The following is a 20092-nucleotide window of genomic DNA, read 5'->3' as shown; positions in this document are numbered from 1 at the left end:
TGTTTCATGTTTAGGTTTATAATCCAATCTGAGTTAATTTTTGTGAAGAGTGTATGATATCTGCCTGGATTTATTTTATTTTATTTTATTTTATTTTATATTTTTACATGTAGCTTCAACATTACTCCAGAACCACTTGTTTAAAAGATTGTATTTTACTCTCTTGTATTTCTTTTGCTTTTCTATTAAATATAAATTATAATTGATAATATATATTCTGTTGCTTTAATCTAGTCTTTCTGTGGTATTACAATATCTTGCTTACAATTATCATTATGGTAAACTCTTTTTTAAGATTTTATTTATTTATTTGACAGAGAGAGAGATCACAAATAGGCAGAGAGACAGAGAGAGAGAGAGATGAGGAGAAGCAGGTTCCCTGCTGAGCAGAGAGTCCAATGCGGGACTCGATCCCAGGCCCCTGGGATCATGACTTGAGCCGAATGCAGAGGCTTAACTCACTGAGCCACCCAGGCACCCCATCATTATAGGAAACTTTGAAGTCAGTCCTCAGTCTTTTTTCTCCTTCAACACTATGTTGACTATTGTGAGTCTTTGCCTCTCCATATAAACTTTAAAATGTTTGTTAATATTAAAAAAAAAGAACTTGCTGGAATGCATTAATTGTATAGATAAACTTGGAAACCAGTGACCTCTTGTGCTTAGCAGGAGATAGACCATGGACATCAGTTGTCACAGTGGTGCCTCTGACAGAACCTATTGCAAATCCCTAGCCAAAATGAGACCTCAAGGATCTGAGAGAATGTCTAAGAAGTACTTGATACATCCCTTGGGAATGGTTTATTGAAGTGTCCACCTGTCTGAAAGCTGGGGAATCTAGATAAGGGAGGGAAAATTAGTTATGATAGAGCATATCAATAAACATCAATAAATTTTGTAAAACTAATTGTCATGGCTCATATACAATATGACCAACAGAGGAAACATCAGAAGGAAAGCATCAGTTATGTTTATTGTGAAATTTTTTATTCAAAATAAAGCAATTTGAGGGGAAGACACAATGAGAAAATTACCATTTTTTAATTGGTTAAACTTCTTACAAAATGGAATACGTTTTATATTCTAAGTAGTATATTGAAAAGTAAAACATTGGGGCGCCTGGGTGGCTCAGTGGGTTGGGCTGCTGCCTTCAGCTCCGGTCATGATCTCAGGGTCCTGGGATTGAGCCCCACATTGGGCTCTCTGCTCCGCAGTGAGCCTGCTTCCCTCTATCTCTCTCTCTCTCTGCCTGCCTCTCTTCCTACTTGTGATCTCTGTCTGTCAAATAAATAAATAAAATCTTAAAAAAAAAGAAAAGTAAAACATTAAAAAATAAAATTTTAATTAACAAAATGTGTAATTTAAAAAAAGGTTTAAAATAGCAGAACCATTTTTCTTATAACTGGAAAATACTTTGTATATATATCTATCAAAAATAACTTGTCATGGGGGCGCCTGGTTGGCTCAGTGGGTTAAAGCCTCTGCCTTCGGCTCAGGTCATGATCCCAGGATCCTTGGATCGAGTCCCACATCGGGCTCTCAGCTCAGCAGGGAGCCTGCTTCCTCCTCTCTCTCCCTGCCTGACTCTGCCTACTTGTGATCTCTGTCAAATAAATAAATAAAATCTTTTATAAAAAAATTTTTAAAAATAACTTGTCATGTCTGGAATCAGGAGCATATGGAAAAAAATAATATCTGAGGACAATACTTCTGCCATGTTTTGTGCCTTGTTAATATTTTTAAGCAGTCAGGCAACTTTTAGCTTTATTGAAATACCTGCTAAGATACCAGCAGTGCCTTTTGGAGACCTATGACTATAAAAATGAATTGCAAATATTCAAAATGTTTACTATGGTGTCACTACTTAGGGCCACCACCAAGTATGTTTCAGAAGTAAGCATAACTGTTACTCTTCCATAAGGCAAAAGGGCATATTTTCAGGAGTTCCATCTGCTCTACCAGGAGGTGAATCAAGTAGTGATTTTTGTCTATAAAATAATTCACTTTTCAATCTAACATTCCTCATTCCACATTATAATAATAAAAACTAGGAGGAGACTAAAACAAACAACTACAACTACAACAACCAGCTTCTCCTTCAGTGGAAAAGTAAATATAACCTTATGAGTTGCCTGAAATTTATTTTTAAATATTTTTAAGATAAACGTTTTTGTTAGGAAACCATATATTTTATATTACTAAGAAATAACAGGCAAAGTTTTATTAACTTCTAAAAAGTCTAGTTACTTCTATTTATCTATTAACTCATCTCTTTAAGAAGTAGAACATGATCACACCTATTGTATCTACCCAAGTTTGTATGCTTTGGTTATTTTATGTTTGCTATTTCCTTGCTTAATTTTTACAATATTTGATACATAATAGTACCTTTAAATCCATCTATGTTTTCACAGAATTTGTTTGAACTTCATAAAAATGTACCATACTTTTTGCACTGTCATTGTTTTATTCTCTATTAGCTTTCCAAGATTTATTCACTTTAGAGTGTGTAGCTATCATTTATTTTTATTCCTCCATAATGCTATGTTTACAAATTTGTATTTATCTGTACTTTTAAAAATATCTTATTTATATACCATTTCTCATCTCACGTAACACTCATGTTACTTCTACACTTATCAGATATTATGTAACTGAAAACCACAACTCAGCAACAATAGAACACCATTTTTCAAAATTAAATGGCTTACCAGAATTCTTTAATTCTATCCTTTATTTGTATTAGATGACCCTTGATTCTGGTATTTGGCATTGTTCATATGGAGAAAAGCTTATAAGTGGATATTCCATAAATAGAAGGATTTATTATGATTGATTAATTATTTTCATTTAGAATGCATAGAATATGGTTGATTTAATATTTCTTTCTTACTCTCTGCCTGGGACATAATGCTATCTATGTAATAGCCACTAAAATATTAAGTTAATTACCTAGACTTTAAACTACATATTAATAGGAATAACATACAGAACTCTTCTCAGATTGGGACACCTGGGTGGCTCAGTCAGTTAAACGCCTGAGCCTTTAGCTCAGGTCATGATCTTAGGGTCCTGGGACTCAGTTCTGCAACAGATTCCCTGCTTAGCCGGGAGTTTGCTTCTCCCTCACCCTGCTGCTCCCCCTGCTTGTGCTCTCTCTCACTCTCTCTCTTACAAATAAATAAAATTAAAAAAATAAATTCTTCTCAGATAGCTAATATAGAATATCGTCTTTGTATTCATCAAAGGGAAAGTGCCATAGAATAATGAAATTCAGACTACTTCAAATTCATTTTTAACCAGTAAGAAAGTACTGGAAACAAGCCAAAAATATCTTCAATGAATTAAAGAAATAGATTGATTTTCAATATCTTAATGTTTCTAAAATAAATTGCAAGATTTTTATACTAGATATCAGTGTAAATATTCATTATACAAGGATATTCTAAAAATAAACCCGAGAAAACTACTTGACATATATGATGACAAAAACGAGTTTGACAAAAGTCAGTTTGGGTAAAACTTACAACACCTACCACCTGAAACTCTTGTTCTATAATTTAATTATTTTAATTTACAAAAATACAAAAATAATATATCAGAGTAAGTATATTGATAGCTTTGAAGGTGTGCTCTGGTTGTGCACTGTTTACTATTTAAAGGGGAATCAAATATGTGATGCTTATGGTGTGACTATATTAAAATTCAACAAGATCAGAAGCATACGAGGAATAGAATAAAGACAAAAGAGGACCCTTACTTATCCTAAAGATAGACAATGGTGTATATGTGCTAGTTGGGGAGAGAATCCAGTCAGTAGATGGAGGATGTGGTAGTGGAAAAAAAAAAGAAACAACGTTTTGGTTGAAAGTTTAGCACTATATTTAACAAAGTGAAATTGTGTGTTAATAGCCTTGAATAAAATCCAAAAAATATTTTCAATTCAATGAAGATTATTTAGGAAAACCTTGAAAAATACAACTTGATAAGGATTCCAATCAAAGATTCATAAGCAATACCAGTTTCAGAATTTTTAGTATATTTTCCCTAAAAAGCCATTTGATTTAAATTAAAAAGAATTCTATTTACCTGCCACTTAAATAAGAGGAAATTATTTGGTTTTGTAATAAGTCAATAAAATAAATTAACATATCTTTAGAAAACAGATATGCACACTAATTTAAAAAGAATAGTGCTTAATCTGTTCAGCAAACATTTGTAAAATTCCTTGCCATCAGCTAGCTCTGGAGTTCTGCTAGGTGAGTAAGGCCATGTATGTTACTGCTCAGAGTATTGACGCAAAGCAATTGTCCCCTTCACATCCATTTTTTGCTGTTGATATGTCATGCTATGTTGTTTAGAGATCCATAGATGGCCCTACATGAAGGCCTTTTTTTTGTGTGTATATGGGTGACTGTGATTTAACTTTCAAATAAGATGGCTCCTGATTTACAATGATTCAACTTATATGTGGCAATGATGTGAAAGTGAAAGTGATTCAGTAGAAACTGTACTTTGAATTTTGAATTTGGGTCTTTATAAAAAGGGCCAGTGACATGTGGTATGGTGCCATCTTGTGATGCTGGGCAGCGGCAGTGAGCCACAGCTCCCAGTCAGCTAGAAGATTACAGGGGTGAACACCTGATATTCTTACAAGCATTCTATATATAACCATTCTTCTTTTCTTTAGTGTAATATTTAATAAATTGCATGTGATATTTGATGCTTTGTTATAAACTAGGCTTTGCTTAGGATGATTTTGCCCAAATGCAGGCAAATGTAAGTGTTCTGAGTATGTTTAAATAAGCTTAAGGTAAGCTATGATATTTGATAGTTTAGGGGTATTAAATGCATTTTCAATTTTTTATGTGTTTCTCTGTACATAGCCCCCTTGTAAGCTGAGGAACATCTCTATATGTATATGTAGCCTTGGTATGGCTTACATATTATTGGCATGAAACATCTAGAACAGTACGTGTGCCATATAATTGTCTACAACATCAAACAAGTTTCTTGAAAACTTGTGCCAAAGGGGTTATGTCTTTAAGGATTCTTATTTCAGAAGGGTTCTCTCAAACGTAAGATTTTTCAGAAGTTAAGTGAAAATCTGTCCAAACTAAACATTTTTCCATTTTCCCTAGTGAGCAAAGATAGCTAAAATCTATCTGCCATTTTCAACACTGTACTCAACGATTGTAATTCTAATTTAAGTACAGATTATTTATATCAAAACCACATGTTGGCCTAATCTTATACAATATTCATAAATCTCACTCAGAGCCTTGGACACTTTTATTTGTTGAGTCTATATGGTACTGTTGTACCATATAGACCTCATAGCTTAATGTATGTCTATACTTTTGAAAATACATGCATCATAGTTCCATTGTAAAATGTCTGGGTTATAAATTGTGCTATGCTATCAAAATGGTAATAAGAACATACAAATGACCTGATGTAATGAACTGGACCAGATTGCCAGATATCACATTTCATACCAGAAAGATTCAGTGGTAAGTTTTAAAATGACCAGCTATACTTTGACTAAATTATAACTCATTTAACTTCTTTCTTTGTGTACAGTATTATACATTAGTCAGTATTATAGTAAATAAGTACTTTGGACAGATGTAAATATGCTGTAATAAAAAATGTTTTTCTTCTTTCTTTTAGTCCTTTTTACTTGTAAGACTAGCCACAAATACCATGCCTCCCCCAAAATAATTTGCAATCCAAATTTATCTCTAAATGAATTTATTGCACAGAAAAAAAATATATATATATACACTTACAGTAGACATGTTCAAAAATAGTTACTCAAAGAAGGGCCCTAAATGTAAGCAGTATAGTTCTTTTGTTTTGTTTTGTTTTTTTCTTTAAAAAAAAAAAGAGGTTATGTGAAATATTGGAATTTTTTTTCCAGGCCTAGTATTTCAAGACAGTTAACTGCACTTACGGTGTCAACAGCCTCTTGTTGGCAGTATGATTTTATTGGCTCCATGGAATAACAGCAAGAATTTACTATTGCTTCTTTCTTTTATGACACACACAGAAAAAAAAATTGACACATTTGCTCATGACCAACCAGTATCATTTTAACCTATCAAAATTGATGGGAGGCCTTCACTGCCAAAGTCACTGCTGGGTTTTCACAATTCATTGCAGACAATCTGCTACTCCTATTATGATAAAGGAGAGAAGAGTCATAATCAGGGAAGAAAGCTAGATTAATACTTGTAATTATCATTGAATTATTTAGCCTGCTATAGGATTATTATTATTAGTGTCATTTGATAATTTTCTCTCATTTTATTAAACACAACTGTGAGTAATTACCCTACCTAATATTTCTCTGTATTGGCTGACTAGCTAGCAAACATTCATGAAAATATATATTAGACACACATATAAAATTCTGCATTATGATGCTGTTGAATCAGAACATACCACTACCTGATCCTGCAGCTCTTTGAGGATTTGCAAATCAATTAATTATATGTTTATTGGATTCTTCCCATACAATTAGAAAATTTATAATTGAGTCCATGAACATTATTAGTTTTACCATTTTAAACCAGCAATCACACTTTGATTTTTACAACAAAAGCAGAAATATAAACACACACATTTGGATCAGTTTTCTGTTAGTCTGTCTGGACTTCAAAATCCTATTCCTCAAGATAATGCACACCAAAAAAAAAAAAAAAAAAAAGATAATGCACACCAAATTTCTGGATTAAACAAGAAATTAGATGGCACCTGAACACTTGGTTTAATATTCTCAAAAGGACTATGCAACTTATTTCTTACATTATGACATTGTTTTACAAAGATCCACAATTTTATAATGTAAGTATTTTTAATAATCAATAAAGTCAACTACTCCTGATTAAAAATCAAAAATAAAAATTTCTACTTTTTGCTTTTGCCCCCTCCATTTAGAACTTATTTATAGCCTGATAATTCAAAGTTCCCTATGTTTATGAAAATCTGGACAGAAATAGCTCTAAGATCCCATTCAGAACTTGACATTAATCTAAGTCTTTTGGCTCCATTTATCCTGAGAGCAAAGAGTAGGACAAAGGATTTGAGTACTGTTAGTTTATCTGGGGGATTATCCAACGTAGAAAAGAATGGGAAAGTGATACAGTGAAGAAGCAACTTTGTCAAAGAGGTACATTGTTGACATAATTGTTGTGGATAGAAAATGAAGGCTTGCTTTTACTGAAAGGTCCTGAGAAACTTCTTTAAGTTGTCCTCATGAAGACCTGAAAACTGACAATTTTACCTATGGTTCTTATTTCCACTTCACTGAGAGCTGTCCTCAGAGGAAATTAACTCTCCTACACTTTTGGGTTGTGTTGGAGACATTCTAAAATGAGAGAGAGAACATGAGATGCTATCAGTGTTAAGTAACTGCAATTTCCCATGGAACTATCGACCACAGGTTTGGCTAGAATCAGGTGTTGGGCCTTGATATCAGAGGGAGTTGAGGCAGTATCATTTTAGGTTAATCATTATATCTGAAATTTCCAAAAACTTCAACTGATGAAACTTTGATTATAAATCTATAAATATAACAATAAATCTACAGTATTCAAATTATTTTCATAGAAATACACAAACAAAGCATCAATTGATTAATATTTAAATGTTACAAAATACTGAACTGAAAGAATTCGGTCATATAACAACGTGTAAGAAGTAGAACTTAGGTTTAGGTTAGAACTCAGGATGCATTTGAGACTCAGTTAAGAAATTGAATGGAGGGACGCCTGGGTGGCTCAGTGGGTTAAGCCACTGTCTTCGGCTCAGGTCATGATGCCAGGGTCCTGGGACCGAGCCCCAAATCAGGCTCTCTGCTCAGCAGGGAGCCTGCTTCCTCCTCTCTCTCTGCCTGCCTCTCTGCCTGCTTGTCATCTCTCTCTGTCAAATAAATAAATAAAATCTTAAAAAAAAAGAAATTGAATGGATGTCTGACTATCTTATAGGTTTGCTAAAAATCAGTGACTTTGTGTTCACGTGTGGCTATGCAGGAACTTTTAACTTTCTCTAAGAAGTTATTAGATTTGGTTATATAATGGCAGTAAAGGATGGGGAAAAGCAAAATACAAACCCCATAAAGACAAAGACACTGAGTATGAGAAAAGAGTAATAGATAAGAAGAATCAATGCATTTGAGGAAAATGGGAATTGAAATACACAATGATTGTTGATTTTTTTAGATGGAGAAAACGAAACTAGCTTGCAAGAAGGAAATAACAGAAGACGTGTTGTGATGTGATACAGAATCCTGGAAAAGGCAGTAACGTGGAATAAAGGAGTAGGGAGAGCATATCAGGTAATTTGGATAGGAAGGAGTTAGGAGATAATTGCTTGATAAATTTTATGGCCCACTTAAATGCACAGATTTCTCTTCTTTAATTTATATGGAGAACAGGGTGTTTTTTCTCTTCCCTTTCAGAGCGCCAGAGGTGTACTCTTTCAGACTGAAAACCTGAAAAGCTCAGGACGCAGTTGCTTAAGCACAGCTGAGAGGACATATTTCAATTAAGATTTACATTTTGCTGTAGGTAGTAGACTGTCAAAAGTGGTTTAACCATATTTTTTCATTTAACAAGTAGACTACAGAGAGTGTTCTCTGGTGTTGGTTCAGAATCTTAAGAAAGTCAAGTGAAGTATCTTAGAGGTTTTCATGGCTTTTTATTCACAGTTGCAAAAATTGCTGTTGGAGTTCTCACTATTAAGCCCACATTTCTGGCAGAAAGATAGAGGTAAAAGAGAATGATATCTTGTACGACTGATACTTTGTCATATGGTTACAATGTAACTAGAAAAGAGACAATAAAATATTTGATGTTGTTTTAAGTTTCCTTGTTGTCAATCCCTCAGTGCTTTCTGATATGAAAGGAAAAAGTAGATGGATATTGACCTGGCAACTATCAACACCTGTCAGTCTCTCTTGGATAACCAATATCTCTATAATCTCTTCTTCCCAGTAAAAAATAAATAAAATATATTCATAACCCACACTGTGCCATCTCAAGTTACTGCACCAAGATAAAATTACAATGATTTTCAGTTGTTCCAAATGGACAGAATACCCTTCCTTATGATATCATGTCTTATAAGATAGATAATTGGCTTGCTCCCAATATACCCAGATGTGACTATGGAAGAGACAGGAAAAAAATAATAATATTTATTTATTCCTTGGGTTGACCCTGTTTACACAGATGCATTACTATTAGAAAAGGTTGGTTTGGGACATTGGAATGAATTTACTTAATGGGTCTGTATGTAATTGGGTTGGAAGAAATTTTTAATTTCTACAAAAATTTTAGAATTCTATCTTATGCTCTTTTGTTAATTTTCACATGTTAACAAAGCCAACGTTTTTGTCTAGCAGACAAGATCTTAAATCCTAACAAAACTCAATTTTTTCTTTTTTTTTTTTTAAGTTTGAGAGCCTCATGTTCTCTCATGCTGGTTTAAATACAACTCAAAAAAAAAAAAAGGAGCTAAATGGGGCAGTAAGACCAGACTTTTTATTTTATTTTATTTATCTTATTTTTAATTAAAAAATCAAAGATTGTATTTATTTATTTGAGAGCGAGAGAGAGCAAGAGTGGGGCAGGGGGATGTAGCCGCAGAGAGAGACTGAGAAATATACTCCCTAATGAGCAGGAAGCCCGATATGGGGCTCGATCCCAGGATTCTGACTGAGATCATGACCAGAGACAAAGGCAGATACATGTGCAAAATCCCTTTTTTTCTGGGAAACAATACTTTACAAGAGATGTTTGAAAAAGTACTGGGGAATCAACTTTAATCGGAGATACAAAAATTTAATTGACTTTTGTAAAGCTACAGGGATCCAAAAGATGGGAATCCCAGCCCGTTTAGGTTGTGGACCACAGAGTATTCTTCTCTGTAATATTTTATTTTCTTCCATGTCTACTAAGTCCAGTCCAAGTTCACTGATCTCTTTTTAGATAGTGCAAAACATGGCAAAGAATACCAAACAAGTGCCCAATATTCTACATTTATTACATCATTTCTAACATATAGAAGTGTGTTATCAAGGCTGGTTCTGTGAACGAACCTAGTTATGCTAAAGTGTGTTTTGTTCTCCAAGAAATTAAATGCATGATTATCACACAATTATAAAATACTTGTGTCAAGAATTTTTATTCAAAATTTAATAAGAGAAGCAGATATGAAAAATAGTTCACATGGTTATTTGGGATATAAGCAGAGTTGTGCAGCAGAAGTGCTCTGGGCCCATAATTTGGGTTACAGAATTTATGTTTTCTAATGAAAAGTCACTAACTTGCATTATTGTTAACAAGAATCTTGTGCATTACCATCAGTTTTCTACATTATAACCTCTTGCTCTACAGTTTGTAAATAACTTTGTCAATAGCAAGCTAATAAACGGGGTGACTCCAATGGATTGAGATAATCTCCAGAGTTTCTGCTACATAATGCCCAGGACTCCATTGAAAGGACACCTAGGAATTTATTTTGCCCAAAAATTTGATCATTTTTTTCACTGTCCTTATCTATTTTCCAAACCTAGTCCTTTTGCTTCACCTTTCAGTCTACGGACAACCGTGTATCTGACTGACTTGTTAATTCTGGGAATGTCTTGCAGATTAATTTGCTTGCCCGAGGTGGTTCCTCTAATTGATGTCTAAGAACCCTAATTAGTTAAGAAAACTTTTTTTTAACATTTTCATTGCTATTTATTATTATTCTTCTTATTATTGCTAATATCTCTATTATAAATAATTCACAAGGGCATCTTTCTGACAAAAGACAAAGAGCTGGCTACTAGTAGAGAAAGTACATTTGACTCTGTCAGTGAAAGTGGTAAAGGGACTTGAGAAAATAAGGCAAAGCACTGGAATTTTGTGTTAAAACTAAATATTATAGACACATTTACTTAATTTCTAATACTGTTGTTGCTTATAATTAAATAAGATGTTTTCCATGAACCACGCATTACAGCAAATATATTGTTTATACAGATTAAATTTTCATCAAAAGGGATGCCTGGGTGGCTCAGTTGGTTAAGCAGCTGCCTTTGGCTCAGGTCATGATCCCAGTGTCCTGGGATCGAGTCCCGCATCGGGCTCCTTGCTCAGCCGGGAGCCTGCTTCTCCCTCTGCCTCTGCCTGCCATTCTGTCTGCCTGTGCTTGCTCTCTCGCCCACTCTCTCTGATAAAGAAATAAAATCTTAAAATAAATAAATAAATTTTCATCAAAAAATTGTAAGTGTATTTTATTGTAGGATCACGATAAGCATTTTGCAGATGAGAAAAGTGAAATTTAGAAAAGTATGTCTCTTCAAATCCCTCATACAATAACTGGCCTAGATAGAAGGATATACAATCACAATTGAGGAAGATAATTGAGATTACTTAAAATGATAAACTTTACTGTATAGGGTTTTTTAAAAGTTTGCCACAGATTCAGATTCTTTTAAAATATATATCTATTTTGTGTAAAGAGAATGCACTGAGAAGTAAAAAGAAAGTGATATATCAGTGCTACCAACTAATGGCTATAATATCATCACCTTATTTATGAACAATGAAACAGTGCGCAATATATAAATAAATTTAAATACATTCCTATTTATTTTATATATTTATAAATTTAAATGAATTCCTCTTTATTTATTATTAAAGAAATTCCTCTAACAAACAGTATGTTTTGAAGGTTGCTAGCAGGAAAGTGTTGTACTACATGGAATTAATCAGAAAATGTGATCTAAAATTCTGCTCTCAAGGGCGCCTGGGTGGCTCAGTGGGGTAAAATTCTGCTTTCAAGAAGCTATAACAGTAAGTACTGAGCATTAGCTATTATATGCTAAGGATGAATAACTGAAATCTACATTTGAAACTAACGGTACACTATATGTTAACTAATTGAATCTTAAAAAGTTAATTTAAAAAAACACTATTTTATAAAACAATATTCCCAACAGGCTCTTTTGCTTTAAAATACTCACTTTGTAATGAGAGTCATTACTTTTGTCTGGCCAATTCTTACATCACTGTTTATCCCTTCCCTGCTTTATCCCTTCCCAATATCAATAAAGGCTCACTTGGGTTACCTAGAAGCCATGAGAAAGCTTGTAATAGATCTGGCTGGTTTTCAACAGCAATTTGACCACCATGTGCACAGGGAAGTCTATTGATAAAGGCTTTATTGCAATAAGTTGCAAATACATGGATGATTTTGAATTCTCTTTCTTGAGGTCTTGTTTCATGATAATAAATTTAGGGTGGCTTATTGGAATGGATGTTATTAACATATCTTCATAGTTACAAGTACATGGAATTGTAAAATAGATGAATGAATGTGGCATTACTGACAACTATCCTCATTTTGAAATCAAATTACAGTGTACTAAGATGAGGAAGCAAAGCAGATTTGGGATTATGAGTGAAATAATTTAAAAAAGTCTTAGGGGTATGATCAGACTATTGGGCAATTCAGTAGAAAAAATGTCAACTGATTGAGATTCTGTGTTCCCTGATTTCAGAGAGAAGTTAAGATAAATAAGTAACACGAGGAGACTAGGAAGCCAAACATAAGTGATAATTTTGTGCCAGGGTGTGTATACATCTGTTTATCTTCTTGCTTTACCACTAAGGCTGCTCCTAGAGGAGAGTTTAAATATGTGTTGGAGCTAATCTCTGTGGATTACACAAGAAACCACATCCTACAGCTCTCCCTGAAACACCCCTTATGATTTCAATGTAATTTGGTTTTTGCATTTTTAGAAATAAGAAAATACTTTGCAAACTCATCTACTTTATTACCACCACAAGTGAGTCAGCTGACTCCACATTTTAACACAGTGACAGTCACAGAGGAATGGAGGAATGAGTAGAGTTATCAATATATGTGCTTTTAAGAAGTATGACAGGGTAGCAGCTATTTCCAGGAACCAAAACATGGGTCAGCAGCTGTGCAGGAAAAGGGATGGAATAAATGACTCATTTCAGAGGAGTTCTATAACATATTAGTTCTATAATGTATCTTCAGCACCCAATTACCAACTTTGATCTAAAGATAAGTATTTACAGTATGATTTGACTGGTAGGGTCTGAATCATTTTTACTATTGTTTTGACTATTACTTGAAACCTATAGTAGTACTTGGGTTATGTGTTGTGTATTCTGTGAACATGTGCTATTTTTAGATTAGATAATTTCTGTCTCGAACCCTTGTTAATTTGTTTGTTTTTGTTTATTTGATAGTGGTTTCAGTAAATGGATATATCTGAAAAATTGCAAAGCCACTATTAAAATAAGTTATTATTATATATAGCATGGAATTGCACATTCCTCCTTTGAATCTGACAGAGCTTCACCATATCCTTAACAATTTGGGAAAAACATGCTATTATTTTTCTTTATAAAATTTCTCCTGTTAGGTTGTGATGGTTGTCATCAGCAGTAACTCCTCTGAAGGCTTTGTCAAAAGAGTTGAAAAAAAAATGGAAAGGTGTGAATGAAGCTGTTTGCTGAATATAAAGAAAAGAGCATTGAAGTACAATTCACACTCTTACTTCTCCTTCTATGCTTTCAGATGTTTGACATTTGAAGATTTTGCTTCTAGAAGAGATGCCCTATATAATTCTTACTTTAAGGAGCAAGTTGCTTTTATAATTTTTTTATTATTCTACCATTCAAGTACTTCCATTTAAATTAAATTCAATACCATTTAAAAAAATCAAAAGTGCAGCCAGTATTCAATTCCCGGGCTAAATAATTTTAGAAAGCTTTGTGTTATTGAACCTACAGGGTTTTTCTGTAGTTTTAACTCTTTCTTTCGGTGATTTGTCCCATTAGTCACGTAAGTGACTGCAATATAACAGACATTAAGGATAAAGAAGGACTGAATAGAACAATCCTTGGCCTCATGAAGTTGAGAATCTAGCAAGGGAGTCAAACAATTCAATCATTCAGAGACAATTTATTGAGTGCCTGGCCTAAGATGAACACAACAAAACCCCAGCCCAGAGGAATCATTTTAATGGGAGAGATAGATAATAGGTAAGCCAACTTTAAAAAAAATAATCGTACTGGTTATTCTTAAATAGTGATGCATATTTGAACTAAATAAGCACATTTTAAAAAGATCAGTGATTGAGAAGAGGTTTTTTAACTGAAAAGAGGTTTTTTAACTTCCTTAAAAAGTCTGTTTTGAACAGATTTCTGAATAATATCAGCTAGGGAGCTGCGTAAAAATCCCAGGGATGGGTGATTTTTCCAGTCAAAAAACTGTAAAGGCTCCAAAGTCACAATAGAGCTATAAGTTTCTTTAATAAAGTAACTTCTGACACAGAATGAGAAGAAATAACTAACCCAGGTTTGAAAGAAAAGGGACAGACTTTCTATGGAATTCATATTTAATTAAAGCTCTAAAGGACAAAAATACAATAGAGCAAAATTCTGGTCACGCTGATATACCTAATGAAACTTCATAAACAGGGTGTGGGTAGCAAAGAGTGTGTGGGAATGTTGGTAAGAACAGTGGGGAAGAGTCATCCCTGAACATGTTCTTAAATGAAGCAATTCTTGTGTTGTTTTAAAGGGTAAATTGGAGTTTGCCTAAGTGATTAGAGAAGGATGCCTCAGCTTATGGAAGTTCAAAGCCATAAAGATGTGATAAACTACTGCAGATATTTTCATGTATATTTGTTGTTGCTTCTAGTAATGGTGATCTAAAAACTTCTACTTAAGACAACTAAAAATCCAGACAAAATAGCTTTTAAAATTAGAAATATCAGAATGATTATAAAAATTAAGTGTGGGATTACTGGGCCAAAATACGAAATACAATGAGAGCCTAGAGATATATGCCCTGAAGCCATTTTAGTTATGAGAGCATTTGAAACTGCTAAAACACACTGAGCTGTGTTGTTAATAGACTCCTGATACTAGAGAAACAAAATTCAAAATCCAGCAGCAATGAAATTTGAGGACTTTGGTAAAACCCAAATTTAAGTTGAGATCCCCAAAGCACAAGGAGAAGCAGAAATAAGACTATAGCCTACCTTGCCTTCTGTGTAAACTGAGAAAGTCAATCACTGAATTTGGAGTATGATTGTCTTGTAGAGTCTCAGATATAAGAGAAAATCCTGCCAAGGAGGACCATACCATTATTATAGCTCTTAATTATCCCTTCTCAATAAGAGTTTCAAATATAATGTCTTGAACGTAGCAAAATGGAACAAAGCACACAAAGAAAAACCATTAACAAGATTTGATAGACAAAATGGGTTTAAGTATGATGTTAAAATGATCAATAAAGATTGTAAAATGGCTTGATTACTCTGCTCAAAGAAATGGGAGGGGAAGCAAATTGAACAAAAAACTGAAACTAAAAATGATATTGAGAAAGGTTTTATAAATGAACCAAATGGATACTCTAGAACTTTAAAGATATGACAGCTAATTTAAGATACCACAGGGGTGCTTGTGTGGCTCACTTAATTAAACCTCCAATTCTTTCTCCTTTTTTTTAACACCTTAATTTTATTTTATTTCTTTCATTTTGGCTCAGGTCATGATTTCAGGGTTGTGAAATAGAGCCCAGAGTTGGGCTCTGTGCTGAGCCTGGAGCCTGCTTAAGATTCTTTTCCCTTCTTTTTCTATCCCTCCTGGCACTCTCACTTGCTCGCTCTCTCTTGCTTGCAAATAAATAGATAGATAGATAGATAGATAGATAACAGACAAAGCAAAATAAAAGAAGAAGAATAAATGAAACAAGATGGGATTGGGAGGGAGACAAACCATAAGTGACTCTTAATCTCACAAAACAAACTGAGGGTTGCCGGGGGGAGGGGGTTTGGGAGAAGGGGGTGGGATTATGGACATTGGGGAGGGTATGTGCTTTGGTGAGTGCTGTGAAGTGTGTAAACCTGGTGATTCACAGACCTGTACCCCTGGGGATAAAAATATATGTTTATAGAATTCTAGATTGTTATTACTATAAAAATTAGCAAATTTAATAGAAAAAAAAAAAGCAGATTATGAAAATAAATATAAAGATTTTGAAATGAAAACAAGTTCAAAATAAAATAGAGAAGACCTGCACCGCTAAAAGTTCATTCAGAATATCTACTATTAAAGAAGTCAGTATGACACAATGTTAAGATATCAAAAGATTTGAGCATGTACTTTACAGAAAGGGTAATCCAAATGGCCACTCATATATCAAAACTGTTTATCTTTCTTATGAATCTGGAATTAAATTAAATTAAATTAAAAATGAATTAAAACCTAAAATGAGATACTATTACACACTTACCATATTGGGCAACAGTAAAATTGTCTTGCAAGAATGTGAAAGAATGAAAGTGCCCATAATAAAAACATTTGCGGTAAGTTGGACAATATTTAGAAAACGTAAAAATAAAAATAAAAATTTGGTCCATTCCTAGAAATACAACATGGAACTAAATGAATATTTTCACCAGGATATGCAAACCGCTGATTATAGCTATTTCATTCATAACGGCAGATCAGTAGTGGTCTATTTGCACAATGTTACATTAAATAAGAGAGAATATTAACAAACTGGGAGGAGGGGCTTGGTTGTTATCATAAACAGATCTTCTATGGTGCTGATTATGTTCTATTTCTCAAAATCTTTATGTTAAAAAAGTTTTCAAATTTATATCTAGATAGATAGATGATAGATAGACAGAAATCCCTGAAGCTGCAATGCTAGGCTAAGACCAGGCTTTCAAGGGCTTTTCTATACTCTACTAAATACTTGAAACCATTCATTATATCATAGCTCAGTGTTCAAATCTCCATTTGTTTCCTCAGTTTCCTAATATTTATCTTAAGGTGACCTGATCCAGACTTTTGATCACCTTTGTCTAAATATTTCTATTTTAACAAAGTCCTTTTGAACACTCAGAGACTAAAACTTAGAAAAATACTCTGATTGTTATCTCCCTAGAGTGGAAAATATATAGTTACCCATTAACTAATGATATCCATGTCTACACTAGATCCATGACATTTTTAATTCTTGGGAGCTTTTGGTTAAATGAATTTTTTAAGCTTCCTTTAAAGGAAGCTTTAAGCCATCACCACATGAATAAAATTAAAGAACTAAATGAAAACAAGCCAAGTATTTACGGAGTAATAGAATGTGCAGTGGAAAGAGTACAATTCTGAAATCATAAAGCCTAAATTAGTGTGATGCATCTTTACTAGCCATGTAATCATAAACCAGTTATCTAAATGTGTTAGCCTCAGTTGTTTCACCCATGAAATGGTGATGATAATACTTATTATGCAGAGTTGTTGTGTGGATGTGATGAAGCATGGAGCATGAGAGTCTCATATTCCATGCTAAAATGATAGCTATTTTTATACTTATAATAATTCTAATAATAGTAATTAAATTGTTCAAAATGGTAATATTCATTTATATTGAGGCATTGTATTGACTATTCAAAGACACATTTACCAAAATAAATTTCATTTTACTTTACCCCCTCTGAGGATATGTATTCCCTAATTCAATATGAATCTCATTATGAATAATAATTATCATAATAAATATGCTGATTTTTCTTCTATTTATTTTTAGGGAGGTATCCTTTACTGTTGAACATGAAGAAACTTAAGCAAGTCTGTCTTATTCAAAATTTGCATGCTGCTTTCTTATGAAACTAGATTATAGAGTTGTATGAAATAAATTCATGCAGTTAAGACATTTATGTTTGGAAACCTGGGTGGTCAGTTTAGTATTTCAAAAGAAGATTTTAAATTTAAACCTTAAAACTGAGCTCTTTCAGCCTTATTTATAGACCATCCTTCATGCTTCATAAGTACTCCTTCATTGTAAACTAAGTAATAGTTTTTGTCACAGTGTATATAACGAAAATGGATTTTATATTCTATTATTTCAGAGTTAGTTGCAGTTTCTACTTCCTTACTTCCTTTTTTGAAAAATAGATTAATTCTACAAAAAGTTTTTTCAGCTTTATTGAAAAAAAATCGACATATTATAATTTGTAAATTTAAGAAATTATTTCTTATAACATTGCAAACTTTTAACATTGTGTAAATTTTGTACAATTTGATAAATTGGTATAAATCTTTATTGCAATATAATCTACATAAAAATGTTAATACATCTACTATTTCGTATAGTTGCCACTGTTTTTTATGCATGTATCATAAGGAATTTTAAGATCTACTCTCTTAGCAACTTTTATGTATATAGTATAGTAGAGATAAACTTCAGAGGTCTTGTGGGTTTTGTTCCAGACTGCCTCAATAAAGTGATTATCTCAATAAACTAAGTCAAATTATTTTTATTTTTTGGTTTCCCAGTGCATATAAAAAATTATGTTTCCCAGTGCATATAAAAAATAAACACTATACTGTACTGTTCAAAAGCATTATGTTTTTAAAGAAAAACAATGTATATAACTTAAGTAAACTAGTTCTGAGTTTTCAGTGGGTCATAATTACTGATCACAGATCACCATAACAAGTACAATAATAATGAAAAAACTTGAAATATTGCAAGAATTACCAACATGTGAGAGAGAGACACAAAATGAACAAATGTTGTTAGAAAAATGGTGGCAGCAGACCTCTCTTATACAAGATTGCTATAAACTTTCAACTTGTAAGAATGTGATATATGCAAAGTTTAATAAAGGGAAGCACAATAAAAAAAAGTATGTATATTTTATTAACTATGATCATCATGTTGTACATTAGATCCCCAGAAATTTTTCACATTATACTTGCAAGTTTGCCCCCTTTGACCACCTTACTCCACCCCAGGTTCACTCCTTGTCAACTCAACTCTAAGTTTCCATTAGTTTGCCTTTTCCTCAGATTCTATATGTAAGGGATATCATAATACATAAATTAAAAAATATATAAAATCTTTGAAATATTTCACTTAGTATAATACCTTCAAGATCCATCCATGCTGTTGTAAATGGCAGTATTTCTTAATTTTTCATGGTTAAGTAGTATTCCATAGTATATATTTACCATACTTCTTTTATTCATTCATCCATTAATGAATACTGAAGTTATTTCCATCTCTTGCTTAGAGTTAATAATTTTATAATAAACATGAGTGCAGATATGTCTTTGAACAGTGACTTCGTTTCCTTTAGATATATACCTAGAAGTGGGATTACTGAATCATATGGTAATTTTACTTTTAATAATATGAATAATCTCCATACTGTTTCCATACAAATTTATATCCCTATCACAGTGCATAAGTTTCCCATTTTCCCCAATATTTACCAAAATTTGTTAGTTTCAATTATTTGGTAGTATATATTCTAATAGGAAGTAATAACTTGCTGTGTTTTTCAGAGGTAAACAACAACAACAACATAATGACTTTGCCCTGAGTTTTTTACGTTGAGCACTTTTTAATGCTCCTGTTGGTCATTTATATAACTTTTTTGGAAAAAAAATTCTATTGAGATCCTTTTGCTATTTTTTAAATTATATATTTTTTTCTATTTGTATCTGTTGGTTATTTACCTCTTTTCAGATATAAGATTTGTAAGTATTTTCTTACATTCTGTGGATTGTGTTTTCATTCTCTCTCTCTCTTTTTTTTTTTTTTGGCAATGCAGAAACTTTAGTTTGATGTAATACCATTTATTTATTTTTGCTTTTTTTGCTTGTGTTTTAGGTCTGGTATCCAAAAAACTATTGGCAAGACCAATGTCAAGGAGAATTTTTCCTATGTTTTCCTTTAGGAAATTTAGTTTCATGCATCACCCTTAAGTCTTTAATCTATTTCAAGTTAAGACTTATGAGTGATATAAGGTTCCAGTTTCATACTGTTTATGTGACTATTCAGTTTTAAATATCATTTATTGAACAGACTATCTTTACCCATTACATATGTTGGCCCCTGTCAAATATTAGGTGACTGTATGAAAGGATTTATTTCTGGACTCTCAATTCTGTTCTACTTGTTTATTGGTCTATTTTTATGCCAGTATACTTTATTGTTTTGAGCATGAGGGCTTTGTAGTATAGTTTCAAATCAAGAA

The sequence above is a fragment of the Mustela lutreola genome, chromosome 6, assembly GCF_030435805.1.
Source record: "Mustela lutreola isolate mMusLut2 chromosome 6, mMusLut2.pri, whole genome shotgun sequence".
In the NCBI taxonomy this organism is placed as follows: domain Eukaryota; kingdom Metazoa; phylum Chordata; class Mammalia; order Carnivora; family Mustelidae; genus Mustela; species Mustela lutreola.
This window is presented reverse-complemented; position numbering follows the sequence as displayed.